The following is a 15,954-nucleotide window of genomic DNA, read 5'->3' as shown; positions in this document are numbered from 1 at the left end:
GTGGCACCCAGCTTCAAATCGCACCTGGACCGCATCTCCCTACTCTGCCCATGTTGCTCGCTCCTCCGGACCAACTCCTCGGTGGCTCTGTGTCAGTTGTGGCAAGATGCAAAATTGAGACCTCACGTTTGTCTTTTTAGCATGCCTCGTGAATAAGAGGTTTCCATAGACCTCCTCAAGGTTCCTACTTTAATGGTGTCTTTCTCTTGTTCTCTTCTCCATCCTCATGAGTTTACATTCTCCACCTGCCTGTGTTCTTTCCTCCCTTCCGTCACCCGGAGGAAGAGTTAAGTGTATGTAAACACGCGCACACACACACCCCCCCCGCAGGCAACATATGTGATTTGTCATATATACAATATACTCTAGCTGTCATATGTATAAGCCTATGTGTGCATATGTCTGTATCTGTTTACACTTAAATAGCTGTACATAATCTATGTTCATCATGACAAGTCATACACATTTTTTACACTATGTTTCAAATCACGCAAGCCTAAAGAAACGGTTGTGAATTTCTGCTATGTGAATTTAGTCTTTCCAAGGTATCCCTAGTTACTCACAAGGCTTTGAGAAATAAGTTGTAAAAACAAACACTTTAAAAGTCACCAATTTTGAAGGATTAAAAGTTGATACGTTGTGAAAATATTCATTGCTATACATCAGTAACTCTAGCATGGCATTAATATAAACATAAGGGATCATATTTTTCCATCAGTGGGGTTGTTTTAATACAAATCTATTCTCTGGAATTGCACTATTCTCTGGAAAAAAGCATATTTGTTTTTCTTTTGACAAATCAATACGGCATAAAAGACCGTAACATTTTCATAAAGCGTACGTTTAAGTGATATGTTAATTATTTTATGATAAAAAATAAATTAATTCATGTTTAATGAATTCATCTTCATTTTTCAACATCAAAACATAAATTTCTTCATACTTTATGAAGTATACCTTATACTTCCTTAAAGTTAAATAGGAAAAATAATCTTGCACTGAAATAAGTTAATTGGTTATAACCAAACACTGGTTTAATCTTTCTCAGGGATATTTTATGTTTATGTAGACTTACATAGGTATTATTTAAACTGTTACTTATTTGTTGTTCCTTTCAATGTTGAAATTAATTCTTACATTAAACACAGATCATTTGGCATATTAGACAACTTACTGACTCAGAACATAGAAATTTAAGATTTTAGAAAGCAGGGAAGAATATTCAATAATATAACATTTTTCTAAACTGCAAAGAATCTTTGTATTTATATCAGGTTTCATCTTCTGTGGCTACTTATTTTTACAATGCATTTTTTAGAGCTGTTGTACCTGACATTGTTATATTCACTGCCTACGATAGAGCATTTTAAATTCCCTTCTTCAGAAACAAAACTATATCACCTCTAAATGACACAGATTTATGAGGATAGATGACAAATGTACAAAATAGGACTGTCAATTGGACCTTTGTCCTTTCCTTCAGTTCACCAACAGCAGATGGATTAAACCTACAAAAAATGCTTTCTGTGTTTTCCAAACAAAGAATTGCTTGGAATATTTGGAAAGTGCAGGATTGCCTTGGGGATCATATTTCTCTATCTATAGAATGACATTCTCCTACTGTGATATTATTTTACTTTATGCAAAATGATCTGTAAAATCTTAAAAACTCACTGATTTGAAATGTTTCTTTGCCAGACGTTTAAGCCCTTGGATGTCCTTAAATAAGCAGCTTCCAAATTTTGCAAGTTTCTTGAGTTTAAGTACGCTGGGAAGAACATTTAATCTCTGACACATACACACAAACAGGAAATACACATTCAAAGAAAAGAATGAATCACTTTTTCTGTATCTACAGGAAATAGGCCATTTTGTAATGCCTGCTGATTTAAAATAAGTAATGCCAAATCTCAAAATATTTTAGCATATTATAACCATCACTGTGTTAGTAAAATTATTAGGAAATTGTCTAGGGCAATTTATGTTCATTCAGAGTGTAGGTGATGATTGGAGAGCTTGGCAAAGGAATTCTTGTACAAAAACTGATAAAAATGTTATTTTGCCCATCTCCAGAAAATATGTGTTAAATATGGCTTTTCAGTCAATGGGAGGTAATTGCAAGGGATTACAGATCAGGAGGAGTGAGACTTGTGGATATTTCAAATCTCTTCTACTCCGTTGAGGGCAGTTTGGTCAATGATGTTATTCTTCTACTGAAGGCCAGCTAGCTTGTGGTCACTGCCCTCCACAATAACTCCCCTAGAAATCGCTGAATGTCTTGCCCTTACCCCTTCAGAGCAAAGCCTTTTCACAACTTTCTTCTGTTACTAGTTCCTGAGTCCTTAGCTAACCCTTCTGTTCCCTTATCCTTATCCAAACCCTTAAAATAATCACTTTAAACACTCTCTTCAATTACTCCCTTAGGAAATTATTCATCTATTTCCTGCCAAGAACATCATAATACACATTATGTTTTCAGGTTCTATATATGGCACCATGAAAAAGCACTCAAGACTGGGAAAAGTTGAAACCTCTAGGCTAGGAATATTAAGAGTCCTATTTCCTTTAAAAAAATCTTGTAATAAAACTAAAAGTGACCAATGTTATTAAATACTCAAACTCAGAATGTTGGTTTACAACGACATCATTTGGTCATTTAACAACCATCCAATACTTCTGTGATGCACTACATGCAAAACAAGGGAGGTGAAGAATAAAAGGATGTTTTCTAAAGCATACATTATTCATATTTCTTGTCGTATAACTTGAGATTTGGGAGTTGTGTGTCTTGACTTTGAGCTACCTAACCAAAGGACTTTTATTTTTATTGCTTCCATTTTAAGAAAAGTGTTATCAGTATCTTTCTATTTGACATGGAAAGATATGACTACAGGTCAATGACTACAAAAGAAGATAATAAATGATGAATCTGATTTTTATTGCCAATACTAATAGTGGTCATTGTTAAACTAAAATTTTGAAACATGCATTTCACTTATCAGCATTCACACTGGCTATGACAATCCCATCATGAAAACTGAAATGTGGGATTAAAATTGAATAATAATGAATCAATGAGTATTCTCTACAAAACACCTACTGAAAACTTAAATAATAAATAACAAATTGTATTATGGTTCTTCTCCACTGTATGTTTTAGAGTTTCTTTTCAACAGAATGACAGGTACTAATTAGAATTACAAGAGTATGAGAAACAAACGTGGTTTTCAGGTACTGATTAATACACATATTGTTACTGAATTTTTCAAAACTTAACTGAAATTGAGCAGATGGAATATAATTTTTTTGAAAACAAAGACTCATGAGTTTCCCCCAAATCTATAGCTGAACAGTTTAACTAGACATTTCAAATCGATCCCATAGTGATCCTATCATGATTTTGTCATTAGAGACTCTCTATATAATTAAAGTTAATTTGATTGTCTTAATAAATTATTTGATTCATTAAAAAATATGATGAATTAAATATTAAGAAATCAAAAATGTTTTGGCATTGTGTAGAGGCAACTTAATTTGTTTGTTCCAGGTAATCTGAGTGGAAAAACAAAAAATGTCTACTGTGAGAATTCAAAGCCCACCTTGGCTAGGCAGCTGAAACCTACATTTCCATGTCTCATGCCATTTCTTTCAGAAATAATCTTCACCGGGGTTTAGTTTGCTAAAGTGCATATTTTAGTAAATGTTCACAGTAATTGTTTTATGTTATTTCATTCATGTCAACTATTTTTTTCTATAGTCATAGGAATAATTTTCACATATTATTGAATCAGAAACACTTGAGCCTGGGAAACTCAACCATCTAGAGCTATTGACTTCAACCTATTTTATTGTCTTAATATTTAATTATTTTGGAAAATGAAGAAGGTCTCACACATTTTTATTAGAAACCTCAATTTTCATTTAAATAGTTGATATGCTCACATAATTGCTGAATGTAATGAATACTGCTATATGTAAGTAAAAAAAATCCAACATTCTTCTAATTTCATCTAGCTGAATCCTCTACATACAACAGCAACTTGATTACTGCCACCATCCATTATATGTTTATACACACACTCCACACATACCATGTTTAATAGTCAGGATGTTGTGTTAATCCACCTTCTCTTTCAACTTCTGTTTATATTTAATCTCCTCCCCCCAAATATATTACAAATTGGGCTAGCTAATTATGAAACACAAAAGATAACTGTTATTTGAAATGCATTTCTATTTCTCAATGAGACAGATGAAAGATTTTTGCCTCATGTTTTTTTTTTTTTTTATTGCTCTGAGAACAAGACAGGTCTCAGCACCTATTATCTAAATTCATACATTGTTTTGCAAGTTTAGAAAATTTATTTACATAAGTACTTTAGAATTGAAGGAGTATTTTATAGCCATATAACTTTAATTTTTAAATTATTTTTAGTTTATACAACAAACTTGCCCAATGATATCTGACTACTGACGAGTCCTTTAGCTATAGTTTTAATATTGTTGAAAACAATGATTTTAAAGCATTATATCTGCCATAAGATTTGTTACCTAGACATTAGAATATTTTTCTTCACATTCACATTCACATTCCAAATATATATTTGGAAATATATCCAATAGTTTTTATTTGTAAGTATAAAATTATTATTAATTTTACATTTATGATATTATTTTGGGACACTTATTTATCCCAATATACCCAGAACTGGGGGAGACAACAAATATTGTTAATTTGCTGTTGTTGGTAATATGTTTGTATCTTTTCATAAACTTTAAGAGCATTTTCTGTAAAATTTTAAGACTGAAGACTTTCCTCATTCAGTTTATGAATTAGTGGCAACTTTGAAAAGATCTGTATTTCTAGTTGTTCTCTGAGTCTCTTCTCACACCCTTTGTCAATGCACCATAATAGAAGTCAGGATGGATAAGGAGTATGTCTCAGTTAAAGTCAGAGAAGTATGCTCATGAAAAGCAGAGTGGGAAAGAAGAGTTAGCAGTATATCTTTGGCAACAAGAGTGTTTCCAGGCAGGCCAGTGGTGAGAAATTATGCTAAAGAAAACAAAAGTTTGTCCAGTTTTCCTTTAAGCTATACATGCATGTGTACCCTTGGAGAGATTTTGTGGGCATCCAAAGTGATGCATAGCCCAATGTGATCTCTAAAAGCCACTACCTGAATAAATAGGGGTTGATTTATTGAATCTTTCTAAGCAACCATGTACACAGTTAGTATCAAGATTTGAACATTCTAGGCTTGCTCCTTTCAGACCCTTGACCAACTGAATAAGCGCTTCATCATTATCCAAAATGGACAACCAGGTACGTTGCCTGAATCTCTACCCAATAGGAAAATATCTCTTCAGCTCTGTCTTTCCAGATCACTTCTGAAAGAGACTTTGTTTACCAGCAATTTTTGGTGTTTACTAATATACTGAGACCATATCTCTATGAAACATTACATTAGAACTACGGTGAGAGGGATATATGTGTCTGTCCACCATTAGATAAAGACAAGGACTTCAATGATTACCTAATTCTCATTTGCTCCTACAATTTACCCCTAACAGGAGGCTCATGAAGACTTTGTGTCTATAGAGATCAACGTCAGTTCATGCCTTACATACTACAGCCCTCAAAAATATGTATTTTACTTTCCTCAGCATAATGCTATATGGCAAAAACCTCATAGAGCTCTTTTAAGGAAGACTGGAGTAATCACTTTCACTATGCTTGCTGAGATAATGTAAGATGCAATTCAAATCCACTCCCCTGTCTCCATCCCACTACCTCCACTTAGTATCAGATTTTCCTCAACCTAGCTTCCAAAATTGAAAATCATAAAATCTGCCATTGGTTTCCCATTACTCTGAAAAAAATAATCAAGATTCCTGGCACTGTGTACTGGAAACTTCATAACCACCTTCCCCATAGCCTTGTTCCTGACTTACCATTCATCCTCTACTCTCCATGCAGGGTACATGTTTTCTGAGGCCTCAATGAAGGCCTCAATATCAAGGCTTAAGACACTGACCCTTCTACCTGAATTATTCCTTGTTCCTCCTTTTTTTGTTAATTTGCCATTAGAAACACTCTCCCTGTCCACGTAGCACACAATGCATAATCACAAAGTTCAGTACACTTTCTCTCTCATCCTATGCTGCAATTTGTAGGAATGCAGAGATGTGTCAACCATATTAACATTTTGTCACCAGCTTACAACACAGAACCTACCGTGGAGCCCCACCCCCCCATTATTTCATTTAGGAATTGAAATAATGAATGCATTAATCACTGTAATCATTGGTATTAATTGTATGGCAGCAGATTTTATCAGTTGTTTTTACTTTCCACATCCAAGTACAATTTTTCTTCTCAAAATTGTTTGTCATTTTGATCTTACTTTTCAGCTGTCTAATAATGTTTTACAACAGGGAGGAAAAGTCCAAATTACTCCCTTTAAGCGTACCCTAAAGTATTCAGAGCTCCAAGCCATTTTAGCCATTTGAGTTCTAGCTCTCTAAGAATATAGTTTACACTGCTACACTAAATATTTTATCCCTGGAAAAACAGAAAATGGAAAGTACAAAATGCATGTTTCCCTTGCCTATAAACAAAGAATCATTTTCAGTAAACCTTTTGCCTTCTTTATTCAATATTTTCCAGACATTTGTCAGAGTTCAATATTCTACAGCATCTTTGCACTGGAGAGCTTGAGTGATCTAACATTAAATCAATGATTTTATGGCTGTAAATAAAAGAATGATTTAAAGGACAAAGTACTAAAGTGATTTTTTTTAAATTTCTCCATCTTACTCCATAAAATACCACTAGATATTAAAATAATTAACACAATAAAATTATAAAATGTTCTTTGAAGCTAATTTAGAATAATAGTGAAGTTCTGATACTAAAAATTACATCTTAGTAATTGCTATTATTGCTTATTACTAATTGCTTAGTAGTAAATTGCTATGATTCACAGTAAAATGTATTTCCATTTATTATGTTCAGAGACCTAAATTCTACATGATGGGTAATTTTATTTATGTTTATTTTTACCGATTTGCAGAGTTAGCAGCTTACAAGATATGGGACATAAGTGAATGTGTTTCTACTATTTATTTAAAGGTATGCATATCCAAATGTCAGCTAATCTTTAAATCCATAAATATCCTTTACTGTGTGCCTCAAATCATGTTTATAATCATGCTTTAGAGATATGAAGATCACAGAAATCCTACTTATTTTTCCTTATGTTTTGATTAAATTAACAAACATGTCTGTGGATGCGGATATGGACTTTGGATTCACGGAAACATAAAAGTGGCAATAGTTGATAAGGACCTGGCTTTTACTCTGAGAGGAATGAGAGGCCATTGGAGTATTTTGAGCAGGAAAGTGACAAGGCCTTACTTATATCTTAGAAGAATCTCTCCAATTCTTATGTTTTTTTTAAATTTAAAATATTCTTTAATTTTTTTTTTTATTTCTGAGAGAGAGAGAGCAAGGGAGGGGGAGAGAGAGAGGGAGACACAGAATCCAACACAGGCTCCAGGCTCTGAGCTGTCAGCACAGAGCCCTACGTGGGGCTTGAACTCACCAACCATGAGACCATGACCTGAGCTCAAGCTGGAGCCTACCGACAGGCACTTAACTGACTGAGCCACCCAGGAGCCACTGATTCTTATGTTTAATGCAGATGGAGGAAAGACAAAGTCCAAAGCATATCTAGGAAGGATCTATTGTTAACAGGTCAACTAAGACACATTAGTGGTATGAACCAGGGTGGTCATGGCAGAAGTTTTGAGAAGTGATGACTTTCTAAAAATAGTATGGAGATAGAGACTCCAGGATTCGCTGCTAGTTTAGTTGTGGAGTGGGAGAAAAAGAAGTGTGATATGGATAATCCCAAAGTATTTTCATAGAACAAATGGAAGAACAAATTTTCCATACATACAATGGGTAAGATAGATAGAAGAAAAAAAGCGTAGTAACTAATCAAGATTTTTATTTCCACTATGTGAAATTCAAAATATCTATATTACATCTAGTTACGGAAGTCATGTAGATATATAGCATTTATTGGGAAGTCAGGGCTGAGGATATACCTGTAAAAAATATTTCATATAGTAAAGGTTATGTACTGTAAACTCACTCCCAAAGTATCATTAAAAATTTATTTTTATCCATTCATCTTCATTTACCCATGTATCCATAAATCCCATTTAGGGATTAAAATGCTGCTACCATGGGGCACCTGGGTGACTCAGTCGGTTGAGCGCTGACTTTGTCTCAGGTCACGATCTCGTGGTTCGTGAGTTTGAGCCCTGTGTCAGGCTCTGAGTTCTGTGCTGACAGCCCAGAGCCTGGAGCCTTATTCAGATTCTGTGTCTCCCTCTCTCTCTGTCCCTCCCCTGCTACTTCTCTCTCTCTCTCTCTCTCTCTCTCAATTAACACACACACACACACACACACACACACACACACACACACACACACACACACACAAAGGCCATTACCTTCAGTCAAGCCTTGTAATTTCTGATTTAAAATAACAGATTCTTAGGGCACGTGGGCGGCTCAGTTGCTTAAGCATCTGACTTCAGCTCTGGTCATGATCTTATGTTTCATGAGTTCGAGCCCCACATTGGGCTCTCTGCTGTCAGTCAAAGCCCACTTCAGATCTTCTGTCCCCATCGCTCTCTACCCCTTCCCCACTTGCATTCTCCCTCTCTCTCTCTCTCTCTCTCTCAAAAAGAAACATTTAAAAATAATTAATAAAATAACAGATTCTTCCTCATTCTTCATGTTTCTGATCTTGGGTCATCCAACTTAACATCTAGTACTCACCATATTTATCTTTATGAAGTAGAAAGTTAACTGTCATGTCTGGACCCTTCACAATCCTTCATTACTCTTCTATCATACTTGTATAGGATTTAGAAGTCTCTAAAAATTCAAAGTGCTCTTCAGCCTGAACATGCATTAAAATAAAAATTCTCAACTTGACTAATTCCTTTCTTTCTTTTTTCTTTCATTTTTTAATGTTTATTTATTTTTGAGGGAGGGAGAGAGAGAAACAGAGCATGAGCAGTGGAGGGGCAGAGAGAGAGGGAGACACAGAATCTGAAGCAGGCTCCAGGCTCTGAGCTGTCAGCCCAGAGTCCGACGTGGGACTTGAACTCACAAACTGTGAGATCATGACCTGAGTTGAAGTCAGAAGCTTAACTGACTGAGCCACTCAGGTGCCCCTTGACTAAATCTTTTCTTCAGGGCTTATCAATCCTTTATTCTTACTGGTCCTCCCAACTGCATTCCCTCTTACCCATAAGCCACTGCAGACCTGTTGTGAGCATTTCTCCCACCTGTATTGTAAGTCCTTTGAGGATAGAAGACTTCTGCCTTACTCACGTTAGTATGTAGGACAATACTAGACACATAGCAGAGGCCCAAAGTAGTTGGTATAATGTCCTCCTTCCTGAAGATGTCCCTAATTACTGAAACATGTGAATCTCACCCTATATAGCAAGGATGGACCATGCAGATGCAATTATGTTAAAACTTGGTGAAGGGGAGATTTTCCTGGACTATGCAGATGGGTACAATTTAATGAGAAGGATCACTATAAAAGAGAGGATGAGGGTCAGAATCATAATTAAGGGATGTGACAACAGAAGCAGAAAGGGGAGTGATCTGGGAAGGGGACCAGGAGGCAATGGATGGGGTCAGTCTCTAAAAGCTAAAAAAAGGCAAAGAAACAGATTTTTCCCCCTAGAAGCCTCCAGAAGGAACCAGCTCTGTCAACATCTTGACTTTCACTACAAGACCCATTTTGAAATTCTGACCGCCAGAACTCTGAGATAAATATCTGTTATTTAAGCCACCTAGTTTGTAATTTGATACACAAGCAATAGGAAACGAATGCAATGCTCAAAAGTTTATGAAATTGACTAATTTTTGTCCATAAAATAGGCTTCTATAAGATTTGTTATACATCATTTGCATTATATAAATCACCTGCAGGGCTATGAATGACAAGTCTACCTACAAGCTCAAGTTTAACAACATCTAATTAGGTGTGTTGCTCATTTTTTGAAGCAGTATATTATTGCCATTAATGGACCTTATGTAAAGCAGGGGCCATGACCTACGTGCTACGGCTGATCTTTACACACATGAGGCTGACACAGAGCCATCCTTGCTGTATTGCTGCCTTAATCTTTGGTTTTCAAGCACGCCTGAAAATAAAAATTAAGCTCAATTTTAACTTGTCTCCCCTCTTTGATCTTCTGTTCGACCCCGAAGGACTTTTCCTGGCCCCTTTCTTTTGACAGTAATTGTCACACAAGATGGTTCTCAAGATGGTTCTAGATGCATCGTGTCCAACTATGTGATTACAAATAGGAACCCAAACTGCAAAACCAATAAAGACAAAATATAGGCTGTGTCTCTAATGGACTAAGATTCAGAAATCCTTTGGATAGAGGTAGGGCGACTTAACAATAGTCGGGAAATAACCTCTAAATGTAGACGTATTTTACCGTATGAAATTCTCAACAGTTATGAATCCGTGAGAGCTTAATTTCTATTTACTTTGAATTTTCCTGAAAAAAAAAAAAAAAAGTTTGTGAAGGCAAAATGTTATGGAAGAAATCAAACGAGTCTCAAGGGTTAGCCTCAATTTATAAAAGGAGATGCCTATAAAATTTATTATATATCACCTTCCTGTGTCTTCTGCAGGATCTTTCAATCTGCTATTACGCACACATGATTTCCATAGTACCAGAATGGCAATAAATACTGCTGGAAAATCTATTTTCTCACCAACTTATTGAACCCCTTTCATGATTTATGTTCAAGCTGGACCCACCGAGGAATGACAACAATAAAATCTAGCCCAGAGTAATGGAGTCACTGGGCCATGGTTTCCTTCACATCCTCTGTGCATGAAAAATCTGAGACTTGCCAGGTAAAAATCTAGATCGGGATTTTTTTCCCCAGGTCTGTCTGTTGAGTTTTCCAAACATTTACAATTACTGAGCTATATAGAGGATCACTCTTCCCAGGGGGTCCTTTTCGTGGTCCACGGGTCATTTTATGATTTGGTATGTAGCTTTGTGTTTTGTATCTCTTAATGGTAATGGTAGAAGCTAGTACTCTGAACTTTGTTCAGTAACTGACATTTGAGAGCACTATTTCTGAGATCCCTTAGTCCTGACATATTCACAGATATCACATGTAACTATTGTACTTTTATTGAATGAGGATAAAACATATTGCTTTAAATACTTCACACAAATATGTGTTCCTTTTCATGTGCAAATTTATACTTAATGTGCCTATTTCTAAATTGTTTTCAATCTGCTATTTTATTCTTATTTCTTTTAACTGGGAGCTTATCCAGTCAGCTTAATTGCTGTGGATTCTAACATTGTCACCTCAAAGCCCTGTAATTAAGGCAAGGAATGTATGAAATGCTCACACACGCACACACACACACACACACACACACACACACACACACACACGTAGAGTAAAATCATCCTCTATAACACGTAAATGAAGGTAAAAGCATATCAATGTTTTCAAAACTAGTATTTTATAGTATCTTTACACACATACCTAACCTTTAATAGCTAAGTGTTTAACTAGCATAATTGGTTTTCATTACTAGATATGGGTGGTATTCTCAATACAGCATTATATGTTAAATATTTGTTAAAGGAAAGCTTTATATATAAAACAGAATAGTACTCTAAGCATTAGAAAAAGAAGATTTAGAAAATGTTCAATCTCTATCTCTTCTGTGGCATATAACATTTTGTTTTCAAATAGCCTTTGATACAGATCTTTTATACAGGTTTTTTTTGGTGGGGGGTGTGTGTTTGTGTCTTACCTCTGTGAGCTGTTGATAGGAAACATATGTGTTATGTTTTGCAATGACAGTAAAAGCCACTTTGCCCTATGAACACATAATACATAACATAAGACATAGGAGAAAATTGTAAAACAAAATATTAGCTATATTTCAGATACAAAGAATATGTGTCCAAATTCTGTTTACAAATGTGGAAGGTGACCAGATCAGTACTCAGGTGAAATATTGTGGTTAATATTTAATTTAGAAAAAATAAATTGAGAGTCAAATAAATAAGTTTTTTTGATTAAATGAAGAAATAATACTTAATCTCCTTTCCCAAATATATAAGAACATAAGCATAAAATGGTTCAAAGATGAAAAGCAACACAAAATTCACTTATAGTCCCCAATTAAAGGGGGTAAGCCAAAGCTTCAATCATATAATTTTAAGTAATTAGTATTTAACTGATGTTGGGTACTCTTGAAACCCCTTTTATGTATTGTTTTATTTAATCCTCAAAATATCCCTATGAGGTAACTGCTATTATTATTACCATTTACAGAGGATTTCACTGGAGCAGAGAGCTTAGGGAACTTCCTATAAGAATTACAATCTTACCCAAACCAATGAGAAAATAAAAGGAAGGCTTCATTGCAGTGGAAATTAAACTATATTTTAAGTCATTGAAAAAATATGCTAGAATGTAGAAATTTACCCAATTATTTTATAATGATTTTATTAAGATGCTATTATATGTGATTAAGTAATAGCCTATTCAATAAACATTACAGATGAAATTGGCTTCTCAGAGGAAAATGCAGTTAAATTCTAGCCTCAGAACATATGTCAAAGTAAATACAAGAGGGAATATGATAAAAGTAAAACCTTTCATGTGTACAGAATATTTTTAGCAAGAAAGAAAAATTCATAATTTATAGATTTATAGGTGTAAGCATTAAATATTTCAGTTTTATGGGAGATACTATATTTGAAATCAAAGGTCAAATTTATACTAGTCAAAATGTTTGAAAACCATCGTTTACTTTTTAGAATATGTATATAAAAACTTCGGTAAGCTGATAAGAATAAGGCAGAAATAAGAGAACGAGAGAGAATATTAATAAAATAAGAAAAACAAGAAGTAAAAGATAGTGTCAGTCAGAAAACAGGCAACTCAAAGGGTTCATAAAATAAGGGAAGGTACCTACCTGGCTAGTAATGTATCACATACAGATTCAAATAAGAGCATAAATGATCATTTTTGCCCCCTGTATTTGGGTAGCGGGGTTGAAGGGGTAGTGATAGAACACAACAGTAGAAAAGAAAACCAGTCTCATACACTGATGATGAAAGTATGAATAACCATCATGTTTTCTAAAGTAATCGGGCATAGTTTTATCAACATTAAAATTCATAGTAGATTTGCTTTGTAAGCCCCACGTTTGGAGTCTATTTCACAGAAACCAAAGCACCCATACATGACTGTGTATGCCATGTTACGTCTGGAAATATCTCAGTCCAGGACGCCTGGTTCCTGTTGTAGGACAGACTACATCTGCTAAATGGCTAACAATTTTTACCCAAAATGTCTGTGTAATATAAAGTAGCAGGAATAAAGAGTGCAGATACTAGTAGAATTTAATGAAGTAAATGCAAACCATCTGTGAGAGTCTTAAAATCTTTTGGAACCTATTTTATTGAAAATAACAGATGGCCAACTATAAGCTAAGGCAATATTGAAAATTAAGTAATTTTGAAATAAAGAAGATCACAACCAAAATTTTACTCTGTAGAGTTATTCTGAAACTTCAAGATGGATATTTACTTCAATAAGAAATCAAAGGGCTGTTGGCCACTCCCCATAGACTAGCAGAGCAATGTTTGATTCATGAGGCAAAACCTGGTGTGTGTGTGTGTGTGTGTGTGTGTGTGTGTGTGTGTGTGTATATATATATATATGTATCATCACACTATATTTTGTACTGTTTCATTTCATAACTGTGTTTTTACATCACATTCATTTTATATGTTGTATTGTCTTAATCATCCTTTAATAAGATTTCCAGATTGATAGCCTTAAATGTGCCCAAATTAATTTGATGACTGGTTGGTAAGTGTCTTATTTAAAGCATTTTAATATATAATACTAATCACTGGACATTTATTATGGGCTTGGAATTGTAAAAGCTTTACATATATAAAGTTTAACCCTCTCAGCAGTCCTTTGGAATATATGCTGTAGTATGATCCCAATGTTGCCCAAGGGAGTAAACCAAGCACAAAGAACCTAACTAGGTCACTCAGCTACTAAGTGGTACCCAGCTACAGTGGTATTTGAATCTAGAAAATTTGTTACAATACTCACTTTAGGAATCACTTTAGGAATTTTAGGAATCACTACTGATGTATTATTATTAACTAACTTTAGGAATCACTTTAGGAATCACTACTGATGTATTATTATTAACTAACATCCCTACTCTATCTAGATTTCCTTGGTTTTCACCTAATACCCTTTTCCTGTTTCAGGACCCTGCACAAGGCACCATTTTACATTCACTTGTCATGTGTCTTGACTGTGACAGATTCTCAAAATTTCCTTGTTTTTGAAGACCTCGACTGTTTTGAGGAGGAGTAGTCAGGCATTTTGCAAAGTGCACCTCAGTTAGAAATTGTCTGGTTTGCCTCATGATTAAATTGGTATAATGGGGTTTGGAGAAGATGACAAGAAGGAAAGTACCGATCTCTTGACATCATACTCAGGGGACATACATGCAGTCAACATGACTAATCACCGTTGACATTAAACTTGATCCCCTGACTGAAGTACTCAGGTCAGATTTCCCCAACATAAAATCATTCTACTTTTTCTCCTTTCCCAACCATATTCTTTGGAAGGAAGTCCCCAGGCACAGACCACACTTAAGAAATGGAGTGTAATGCTCTACCTTCTTAATAAAGGACTATCTACACAAATTCTTTGGACTTCTGAGCAGACTTGCTCATTCTCTCCCACTTACTTATTTATTCAATCATTTACTTATATCAGTATGGACTCATAACTATTCATTTCATAATTTGAGTTCTCATCCAATACTACATGCTCAATTTTTTCCAGCTTTGCCCATTGGTAGATCTTTCAGTTGACTCTTGTATCTCTTTGGCATGTTTCCATCATTAATCAGCCTTAATTTTAAATGACCTATTTATCGGGGCACTTGGGTGGCTCAGTCGGTTGAGCCTCTGACTTCAGCTCAGGTCACAATCTTGCGGTCCATGAGTTCGAGCCCCGCGACAGGCTCTGGGCTGATGGCCCAGAGCCTGGAGCCTGCTTCTGATTCTGTGTCTCCCTCTCTCTCTGCCCCTCCCCTGTTCATGCTCTGTCTCTCTCTGTCTCAAAAATAAATAAATGAAAAAAAAATTAAAAAAAAAATAAATGACCTATTTATCAATTTGCATTGAAATTTTAAATATAGATTGCCATTAAGTTTTGTTGGTTTGTTTTACTCTTTTTACTCTTAAAAGAATTTAATATTATGTCCTGAGTTTGTATTAACTCATTCTAACCAATAATTTGATTACAGGAACAAATACTTATTTAAATTCAATGTTGATGAAAGCTTTCTATGCAAAATGTCTAAATTTTATGTGAAAAATAGCTAACAAAATACACCAACTTAAAAAATACAGTAGGGGGCACCTGGACTGCTCAGTTGGCTGAGTGCCCGACTTCGGTTCAGGTCATGATCTTGAGGTTTGTGAGTTTGAGCCCCACATTGGGCTCTGTGCTGACAGCTCAGAGCCTTTAGCCTGCTTCAGATTCTGTGTCTGCCTCTCTCTTTGTCCCTCCCCTGCTTGTGCTCTCTTATTTTCTCTCAAAAATAAAGAAATATTAAATTTTTTTAATACAGTATAATAACTGACAGATTTCAAACTACAGCACATAAAATATATAATCATGTAGTTTATTTTTTCTGATAATCTAACTTTATTGGCACTGCAATAATTTTTTTTATTTTTTTTTGATTTGTTAATTTGATCAAAATTAAAATGGCACACTCAGAGTGTTTAAAAACAGCATTATAAAAAATA

The sequence above is a fragment of the Panthera leo genome, chromosome D3 (genome assembly GCF_018350215.1).
Source record: "Panthera leo isolate Ple1 chromosome D3, P.leo_Ple1_pat1.1, whole genome shotgun sequence".
Taxonomy (NCBI): Eukaryota; Metazoa; Chordata; class Mammalia; order Carnivora; family Felidae; genus Panthera; species Panthera leo.
This window is presented reverse-complemented; position numbering follows the sequence as displayed.